The sequence below is a fragment of the Sciurus vulgaris genome (assembly GCF_902686455.1).
Source record: "Sciurus vulgaris genome assembly, chromosome: 17".
In the NCBI taxonomy this organism is placed as follows: Eukaryota; Metazoa; Chordata; class Mammalia; order Rodentia; family Sciuridae; genus Sciurus; species Sciurus vulgaris.
This window is the reverse complement of record NC_136478.1, coordinates 32,382,136-32,393,704: the sequence shown is the minus strand read 5'-3', so window position 1 is coordinate 32,393,704 and position 11,569 is coordinate 32,382,136.

The following is an 11,569-nucleotide window of genomic DNA, read 5'->3' as shown; positions in this document are numbered from 1 at the left end:
AAGCTTCCTATTTTCAGAAGCAAGGTAGAATAGTTTACCCACTTCATACCCGCACATTTGCATACACACATGCAAGAAATCTCCTACGAATAATGCATTTAAAAACACTGCTAAAGAAATGGGGGAAACATATTTTTAAATAAATGACTGAGCTGTATCTTTTTTAAAATAAAAATTCCCAGTGGAAAGAGAGCAAAATGAAAACGGATCAAGAAGAGGAAGGTAGTCGTTGGTTTTGCCTTTGAAGGAGCCACACAGAGCAGAAGGCTCGAAAGGCCAGAGACACCAAAACACTCTGCCTCCTGGCAAGGTGAGATGGGAGCCCCATAGGTAAGGGAAGGCTCCCATTACTGCCCCTAAGCCCCCCAAGATGGGAAATTATTGGAAGATGGTCCTGGGGTCATGGAGTTCCCAGACAACTAGCACAAGAAATATTCTCTGATGGAATAGGATTCCAAAATATATATATATATTCATGGTTGAAAATCAAAACAAAAGCAAAAGTGAACAAATGGGAAGATATTGAAATACTAGACTTTTGCACAGCAAAAGACAAAGAAGTGAAAAACAAGCTACGGAATGGGGGGAATTATTCGTAAACCATACTTGTGATATTATGTGTACATATATTATACATATATTAAACGTACACACAAACATAAGTACATACACACACATAGATTTATCAGACAACTCCGCAGCAAGTCAACAAATACTTCAATTAAAAAAATGCACAAGGAAACAGAACAGATATTTCTCAAAGAAGACATTCAATTGATCAAGACATATGTGTAAAAGTCTTACACATCACAAATCATGAGGGAAGTGCAAATTAAAACCACAATGAGATCTTGCCTCGTACCTGTTAAAACAGCTATTAATAAGAAGACAAGATAGCACAGTGTTGTGGAGAATGTGGAGAAAAGACAGCCCTCCTGCCCTGTTGGCAGGAATGTCAATTAGTACAGTTCTCATGGAAGACAGAGAAGAGGTTTCTCAAAAAATTAAAAATGAAATTACTTTATGATATACTTCTGGGTATTCACTTCTGGCTCTAAATCCAAAGGAAATGAAGTCAATATACCTTAGGGGCACTCACATGTTCTGCAGAGTTACTTAAAAAAGAGAAGCGATAGAATCAACCTTGGTGTTCTCCAACAGTTGAATGGATAAAGAAAATGTAGTACACACACAAACACACACACACACACACACACACACACACACACACACAGTGGAATACTACTCAGTCTGAAAAACAAAGTAAATTCTATCATTTTCAACCATATGTATGAACTTGGACATTATGCTAAGTGAAACAAACTTGACACAAGAAGAAAAATTCTGCATGACCTCACTTACATGCCAAACCTAAAAAAGTTGAAGAACAGGATGGTCATCACCAGGGAGGGGCCAAAGGGGAGTGGAGAGATGTTGGTGTCAGATTTATAATTTTAGTTAAAGAAGAGGCATTAGTTCTGGAGATCTGTTTTTCATTATAGTGACTATAGTTAATAACAATGTACTGCACTCAAAAATTGTTAAGAAGACTTGATTTTAAAGGTTTTCAACCCCAAAAGTGCTAAGTATGTGAGGCCATGGATATGATAATTAGTTTCCATCAATCATTCCATAATGTATACATATATCAAAACATCAATAAAAAAGAAAAATAAATACATGCAATAAAAAAGAAAGTGAAAAGACAACCTACAGAATGAGAAATACCTTTTTTCAAACCATGTATCTGGTAAGGAACTCATATCTAGAATGTAAAAAAAAAAAAAAAAATGCTAACAATTCCATAATAAAATGGTATAGTTAATAAATGGACAAAGGATGTGAACAAACATTTCTCCAAAGATATACAAATGGCCCATAAGCATATGAAAAGATTCATAGCATTACCCGCCATCAGTGAGACAAATCAAAAACACATTGAGATACCACGCTATATTTCCTGTGATGGCTATAATAAAAGAAAGGTAATAATAAGTGTTGATGAGAATCTGGAAAAATTGAAGCCCTCACACATTGCTCATTGGAATGTAAATGGCCCAGCCTTTTGAAAATCAGTCTGTAAGCTCCTAAAATGGCTAAATGTAGTTACTATAGGATCCAGCACTTCTATTCCTAGAAATGCAAAATTAGAAGAGTCTTACAATCATTAAAGAAACTGACTCCATGGTTAGAAATCATTTCTAAAAAAAAAAAAAAAATGTCAACAACAACAAAAATCCCCTCCAGTTCCAGATGGTTTTCTAGTGAGTTTTACCAACTCTTAAAGAACAAACAATTCCCAGTAAACACAAAAAATTTCCAGAGATGAATAAAAGAAGAAACATATTGCAACACACTTTATGAGACTCATAAATTTTGATTCCAAAATCAGTTAAGGAAAATATGATAAAGGAAAAACACAGACCAATCTCACTAATGAAAAATAAACAAGTATCTTAAGCAATTAGCAAAGAGATTCCAGCCATGTATAAAGTAGAGCATTCGTGGTGACAAGTTGAGTTTATTCCCTGAATTAACATTTGGAAATCAAAGAATTAATTTACTATGTTAAGAAATCAAAGGAGAGAAATTATGTGATCATCTTATCAGAAGCAGAAAAGCAAAGTCATCAACATGTGTTACTGTCTATTCAGTTAAAAAAAAAAAAAGTGCTCTTCAAACTAGAACAAAAAAGGAACTTCTTAATCTGATAAATGGTACTTTAAAAAAATTATGGCAAGCATTTTACTGAATGTTAGAGTGACAAATTCCACTTAAGATCTCAAGGATGATAAGGCCAGCCTCTAGCAATATTTTTTGTCAATTTTATATTTAAAAATATAAAAAGTAAGACCAAAAATGATTAAATATACAAAAAGATAGAAAATAAAAATACTGCTACTATGCATATGATTGTTTGTCTACATAGAAAAGCCAAAATTATCTATCTAAAATGCATGAAAATGAATTTAGCAATATTACCAGTTTTAAAATAACAAATATACAGAGGTCAGTAGCCTTCACATTAACAGTTAAAATATTTTTTCAAATGCTATTTACAATATAAGATAAAATATGTAAGAATAAATCAAACAGAAGATGCATAATATGCTTTTATGGAGAAAATTATGAAATTGTATTGAAAGTCATGGTAAAATAGAAAACATTTTATAAAGCAATAATAATATAATTTGTTGCCAGGGTTTTCTATAAATTGGTTGCAGTTCCACTTAAAATTCCAGTGGAAGTTAAGTTTGACAGTAAATTAAAATATATAGGAAAGCGTGAAGGACATAGAATATCAGAATAGTCTTAAGAAAGAACAGAGAGAGGAGATTACCCTACCAGATGCAAACTTCTTAGAAAGCTCCAGAAATCAAGACACTATAATACTGAAACAGGAGAAGGCAAATAAATCAGTGAGTCATAAGGATCCAGAAATGGGCCTGCACCTAAAGAAATCCTGTTCTATGGAAGAAATGACTCTCTAGATCAGTGAGTGTTTCCATTTGTTTAAAAAAAAAAAAAAAATATATATATATATTATTATATATTATTATATATATTATATATATATATTATTATATATTATATATATTATATATTATATATTATATATATTATATTATATATATTATATATATATATTATTATATATTATATATATTTATTATATATATAATATATATATATATTATATATATATATATTTTTTTTTTTACATAAGGATAGAATTGCTATTTGTGAAAAATGTTTAAAGATGAATATTTGTCCTTGACCTGTGTCCCTCTGTAACATATATCTGTAATATTTTAAGTCCTTTGGGTATAGACAAAGGAGTGGGATAGCTGGTCAAATGGTGGTTCCATTCCAAGTTTTCTAAGGAATCTTCATACTGCTTTACAGTATGAAGTATGCTTTCCAGTGTGTGCGTGTGTGTGTGTGTGTGTGTGTGTGAAAATGGACCCCTTTACCTCTCATACAAAAATCAGCTCCAGGGTTCAAAATGCAAATGCAAAAGGCAACACTATAAAAATTTTGGATGGAAATCTCTAGAAGCTTTGAAAAATCAGAAAACATTTTAGAGCAAGATTTAAAAATTAAGGACAGAAGACTCTTTCACAATTGTGAAAAAAAAACAATGTTTTAATTATATATATGGTATGTAATGGTTATATGTCATATTTATATATATGCATATATAAATACATAAAAAGATAGAAAGTAAAAATGATATATGCCATAATAATAGGGTGGTCCCCACATTTTTAAGGAAACTCTTACTAACCAATGAGAAAAAAGACAAGCAACCTAATAGAAAAATGGGCAGAATTCTTCAAACAAGAAATCATGAACTGCCAATCAGCATAAGGAAAGATGCTTGGGATTATCAGAAATCAGAAAATTGTACATTAAAGCCACCATGAGACATTTTTTGCACCTAATATATTAGCAAAAAATTTAATTGGTAATAATATTCAATATTAAGCCCTTCTGATGGGAATGTCAGTTAGTTCAATTAGTTTTTTGCAACATGATTCTTCATTTGTGATTTAGTGAAGTTAAGGAAAGCAAGCACCTGAGAAACAGAATTTGACTCCTAGATGTGCAACCTAGGAAACTTCCCACAGTATACATTTCCAGGATGATTAGAGCAGCAAAGTTTATTTCCTCAGAAGCAAAACAAAATATTTTCTGAAGGAACACAAATATCTATAGACAGGAGAATAAACAGAGCAGTATAGATGGATATAACAAAAAGTGAAAATGATTGTTTTGAATAGCTCCACGCGGATGAAATTGAAGACATAATGCTGAAGGAATTAATTTACGGATGACTACCTAACGTAGGAGTCCTTTTGCTGAAAAATGTACAAGACTGAACAGATTAGAGAATAAAAACAAGAGAATGATCAGATGTTCAGGATATAGAAGCAACAAATGCCTTGCTAATCTATCACCTACTAGGCTGGTATGCATACGGATGGGTTTTATTATTCTTAATAACAATATAACTATTCCTAATTATTTAATATAAGCAACTTTTGAAGTTTTAAGATCTATATATAGACTGCTAAAAATAAGAAAGGTCATCCAAGACCATCGGCTACAGTGACTCTCAGATGATTCATTAACTGTCAGTTGAAATCATGATGAGAATGATTACCACTCTGCCTTACTGCAGGACAGACCACTAAGAAGTTAGTCATTCCTGATAATAAACTATCACAGTTGGGTAATGGTTTACCTTTGAAAACTATCAGAGCTGAATAAAAATTCTATATGTTGTAGCATCACTTTCACAGGGGAATGTATCCTCCATTCTGTTCAAGAAGGAAGGAGATCACAAAGATGCAGGCTGAACAAGAAGTGAATCCTGTGCCACCCAGAGCCAATTTAGCTATGCCTCACCTTTAGCAACGTAGGATTACTGGTGAGACTTGAACAGTGGAAGTACTTATATACACAATTAAATTTCTTTTCCTGAAATTTGTTTTTGGATTTTTCTTTTTCTGCATTATGGATGCATCTACATCAGTATGTTACATGTGTGTATATTATCCTTTCTCCCCACCGTGACATAATAGTAGTCATTTAGAAAGTGATCAAAGTTTTCTGGGTGTGGTGGCACTTGCCTGTAATCCCAGCAACTCAGGAGGCTGAGGTAGGAGGATCAAAAGTTCAAGTCCAGCTTAACAATTTAGCAAGACTCTCAGCAACTTAGTGAGACCCTGCCCCCCACCACACACACCAAAAAATTAAAATAAAAGGGCTGGGGAATGTAACTCCGTGATAAAGCAACCCTAGGCTCAATTCCCAGTACCAGGGGATGGGGAAGTGATTAATCTTTGCTATTTTATTGAAAATTGTGTATTTGTGATGCACACTGTTTCATCTAGTTTGTATGATAATCTAATGAGGTTGGCGTCATTATTCTCTTTATCAATGAAGAAATATAAGACTTAAGACGTTAAGAATTTTTACCAAAGGTTTCATAGCTCTCAAGTGATGGAGTGGATTTCAACCCAAAGCTGGCTGACTCTAGAGCCTGACTGGTCCTCAACCTGCTCTTGCTTTCTCCAGAGTTGAAAGGCATTGACAAAATACAACCTTATTATTTTTAGAGGTATGGGCACCGAAACCCCTAAACTGAGGTAATTATACGATCTGGATCCATTTAGGACAGGACCCCCAGATAGATAATAAGTGGTCAGCATCCCAGAAGGAGGTTTTATATGAAACTGGGAGTACCATTTCAATTGATTTCTGCCTGTTTCTTTATCTGTAAAAGGAAAAAAGCCTTAAACTACCAGTAGCCCCAAAGCTTTTCACATCAGAGAATGGTTCCCCAGACGTATGCACCCATCTGTGCACATCTGATGCCTGGAGCTCTGGAACACCTTGAACCTCTCTCCAAATCCTACAAATAACCCCAGACCCCATAGATTCGTGCAGCTTCTTCCAGCAGAATCATTGTGATCCAAAACATTTCTTTCAACAGCTACAAAAGGGAGCCTTCCTTGCCAGCCAGAGGAAAGAGCAGGGGCCTTTGGTTGTAAGCCAGAGCTATCTGCAAACTGAGAAACTCAGTGGGGCCTCTCCAATATTTTAGTGTCTACCAAGGAGGGCTTTGTGTCAGGCTTGTTGGCCGTAAAACAGGAAATGAGGACGGTGCATTAACAGCCTCTGTAAACAGCGCCTTCAAGGTCTTCAATCACCAATTTGAGGGTGTTCACCACCGGGGTGGAAAAAAAAAAAAAAAGAAGAAGAGGAAAAAGCCAAACAGGAAATGCAATGAAGGGAGATGAAAGCAGATCAATAAAGGGAGAAACATTTGGTTTGAAGTCTTGCCTTTAAAATAATGGGAACCCCCAACCACCCCCTCCAGAAAGTAATTTGGGGCATTACCACAGGTCTGGACCTTAGGTGTAATTGCCCCAGATTCCAGCCACCCAGAGGTTTAGAATTCCAGGGTTTGTGCAAATAATTCAGTTTGAGGATGTAGATTTATGACCACCTCTTAAATAGATTTTTTTTAAAAGGATTTACCTAATGTTAGAAGAAAACACCGTGGATTCTGCACCCCCTGCCATTTCCCCAAATTAAAGAGAGGTAAAAGGAACTTTCCTTTGATTACATGTTGGAAGGACACTGCAGTGGTGCATCATGGAGATGAATGGAGCTGAATTTCTGGAGTGGACAGTAAAGATTTTCTACGGTGATGAATACCTGCGTCTCAAGTGTGACACACTGGTCCCTTTGGTCCCCGAGGTCATTTGGAATCCAACAATTCACATTTCTTCTGCCTAAAGAAACACAAAGCATGGTACACAGTACTTAAATATGTAAGGACTTTTGAAAAACCAAGCAGCATGGAGCAGGAAGGAACACCAGGTCCTCCTGGGAGTGCAGGAGCTCGGAGAAAATGGGAACACGTTTCATCTCAAGCCCCTCATATTTTTAAAGGTTTTCATTTTTTTTTAAGATCTTGAACCAAATGCCAATGTCAGGATGACATTTTTTTGTTTTTTCTTCCTGTTTTGGAGAGGAGAGACCAGAGGGTTAAGACATTGTAGAAGGAAGGAGAAGGACTGGAGGCTTAGAAGATAAGGAGACAGAAACACAATTATAATTACCGGAAGGAAGCGACCATTATTTTGTGCTGTGAAAGATGGACAATTCCAATCCCATCCTTAAATGACTTTTGAAGCTCTACCTCTTAGAGGACTCACCTATCTCTGTGACTGGAAGAGTTTACAGGCAGGAGTGTGCTCCTGATGAAAATCCCAAATGATTTTTCAAATTGTTATTTTGTAGATCGAGTAGGACCAAATCACCCTTTCTGTTAATTTTATAATACCAGCTGTGTTTAAAAGTAAACAACCTGTCTCTTCTTATTACTATCACTCAGCAAAAGGAAGAACAGTCACTACTTTAAGGATAGATTCCTTTACTCATTAAAGAATGTGTTTTTAAACATTAACTTTGATTTCACCTATGAAGAATTTAACAAATCATGAGTGGGTAGTACACCATAATTTTTTCCTCCCGCTCTCTCTAACTCTCTTTCCCTCTCTCCAGTCCTTCTTTTCCATTTCAGCAATGCAGAGTTCCAGGCAGGAAGTGAAGCCCTGTAGCATTGACCTTCAGCACAGAGTCGGGAACAGAGAGATGTTGAGAAGCTTGAAGTGCAGGTACTTCACTTTTATCCTCTGCTATTTCTTTTCTTTCTTTTCTGGGGTGGGGGCGGGGGTGGGGTGGGTGACTAGCGTTTTACAATGACCACTTTATGACTTCTAAATTACTTACATATATCCATCCTAGTGATTTGCAAGTCTCAATTTCCTAGCTCCTCTGAGACTTCATCTTGCTTCACATTCCTTTACTTGGGTAACAGTTTCTGTGGTCACCAAGTCACGGGGCCCCTCAATGCTGCCGTAAACCATGGAGGTTGTTACCTCTGTCTTGGGCCAACTTGAGAAAAGCTGGCTTCCGTCAGGGCTGCCAGTTATAGCTGGGAACACATAGGACACTAAGGTGGGAAAATGTTCCTGAAAAACCCATTGAGCACTAGTTTTCAATCTAGATGGCATGTCAGATTAGCTGGGAAGTTATAAAACAAACAACAACAACAACAACAAAAACTGTTCTCTAGTCCTCAGCCCTGGAAACTTAAAGATAAATAATCTGGAGTTCCTGGGCATCGGGGTTTTCAAAATTCCTTAGTAGATTCTACTTTGTAGCCACGTTTGAGAAGGACTAGCTCAGAACCTTTTCATTCTTCCTCAATTGTAGATTTTTTTTTCTATTCCATTGACAGAATTAATGATATCCCCAAATATGAAAAAAATTCCACCTTATATTATCTGCAAGCTTCTGAGACTGGAACTTTTAATAGCCATCAAATGTCTTCTCCTTCCTCTCAGTCCCACAACCCCCAGCCTGGAGAAGCTTAACATAGGTTTATTTATGAAAGTCATGTCCAGGTTAAGATACAAATGGCAATCTTGACTGCAGAGTCAAATCAGGTCTTTTAACAATAAAAGTGTTCTCTACTCTGATTCTCTGAAGCCTGCATCAAACCTGGATTCCTCAAATATTGTGATGGGGTTGTGAATCAACATAAGAATCCTTTCCTGCTGCGGCTCCCTGCCTTGGCTCTGAGGTGTCTGATAGCACCTTTGTAAGATGTCCCCCATCTTTGTCAGCTTGCAATTAAATCAGTGCTGGAGAGTCTTCCTGTTCAAAAGACCTCCACATGGAGTTTCAGGAACTAATTGTTCAAGCTTGGTGGGAGTGGGAGAAACCTGAGGTTTAATTGTAGGAAATTTTACATGAAAGGCATTCAGCAAACTCATCAAGCTCTTCCTTCCTAAAACTCTCTTTGCACCAGGTGCAAAGTGACTTCAACACTCAGAAGAAAGTATCTCTTACACCATAAAACACTGTTCTGGGTAAACATGAAGAGGTTTACTGGAGAGAGTGTAAACCTCCCAGAGAGATTAGATACTGGCTCCACAGTAGGTGTAGCCTCAGACCTCTACGACCACGAAGGTAAAAGTCTGCATGTGACTGGACTGAACAATAACCATGAGGCCCCTCTATTGAATCAGGGAAGAGACGGAAGAGAGCAGGGGGTTGGATATAAATGTGGGATTTTGCCTGATGCTGAGATAGGTTGCACAGACTGAGACCAATTTAGACACTGAAAAATCTAAAACCTTGATTGGCAAATGAATTTGTAAGTGGAAAGTACAAGGAATCCAGTTAATGACATTAAGAGAATAATGGCCCCTGTAGCACACTTTTAGAACTAGCAAGTTCTTAGAACTGTGAAAGGTGCAGCTGGTGAGAGAAGCAGTACTGAGCACTCACAAATGGTTTGACCTGACACCAACAGGCTGTGCATTGATGGACAAGGTGGATGAGGCAGTTACAATTCATGGCTTTTGCTTATTGGAGCTTCCATGACTTTTCAATAGACTTCTGGTGCACACGATCTACTTCCCTACCCTCTCACCTCAAATGTGATATGTAGAAAGAGAGACCTAGTGTATGAAAGAGGCAGTTGAGGAGGCAGAAAAAGGAAAGGGAAAGAATAAAAAATTTCTAGGTTCATAGAAAGACCCCCTCCTCCAACCTAGAAGCTATTGCTGCTGCCATTGGTTTTTATTATGAACAGTGGTATAAATTGAAGGCATGTGGGGCTAACATTAAATTAAGATGATGAAGGTCTTTTTGTGGCACTGGGGAATCATTATCCTACAAAATAATTGTTTACCCACCTGAGAATTCTGGTTAAAATTCTTAATATGGTTATCTTTTCACTTTTTTTAAAGAAAAAATATTTTAAACATTTTAAAAGAGGAAATCCGTGTGCATGGAAAACAGTCTAAATGGAACAGAATAGTATACAACTACAACTAAGCTCCCTCCTATGTGTGTCCTACAGATACTCTCCAATCCCAGAAGTAAGTAATTACCTTTATCTTGATCCGTGTTGAGGACATAGGATTAGAAACAGGGATCGTGCCATGTTCTTCAGATTGCTGATGATACACAGTGAGGTGGATTACAAGGTCATCCCAAAGCTCCAGAAGAGAAAAGGTGCTGTTTATGACATGCACTGAGTCCAGGACTTACTGAGACACTTGGCTACATCAATACCATGTCAAGACCTTCTATTGGTGGGACCTAATGCAAAATAAAAATATAGAACATCTTCTTCAAAAATAATAAGGATTTCAAGATGGTAACAGGTTGGGCAAATCTCCATGCAGTAATGTCCCTATGGTATATTTAGAAGGAAGCCTGCCTGGGAAATGCCTACGATGATGGGCATATTATGATAATTCAAACCAAATTACAATTCTTATCTTGGATTATGAAATACCATCCCGAGTGAAATTTCATAGATGAATCAGGTTTATTTATAATAAGTATGTCTAGTCAAAATAGTAGAACTACTTAACATTATAATTAAAACTGATACATATCTAGTTGAAAAACTATCCAGACCCAAAAATACTTGCACAGGAGATGTCTACATACTTTGGCACAAAATCCCCTTCCCCCTTCCAAAACATTTAATTTTTTTTTTATTTTGAAGGGGAGATTGTACGTTTTCCCACAATATCATATCAAACACGAGTACAGCATTATGCATTCAATAAACCTTAGTACCCAGCAGTCCAGGCATCAAATGCACTTGTGTTGTAAGCTGAAACCCAAGGAAACATTTATTTATTTAAAATATTTTTGCCCATAAGTTAGACAAACAGCAATATTTCATTTCACTGTGTTTTAAGACAGCCCTGTAGACAGAAATCCTGCAGTTTCCATCTATGATTATGCATACTTCTGTAGGAAGATTAATTAATTTTTTTTCTTTGAAGTCCACTGAGAATTTTACATTTGGACTTAGCTCACTTGGAACCAGGGTTGCAGATCCAACTATAAAAGACCATGCAATCCTTTTACATTATATTCATTATTTTCTCAAGAAATTTGGCCAAGAGCTCAGCGACTCCCTTATGACTGCTATCAGTGGCACAGAGAACCTTTTGAG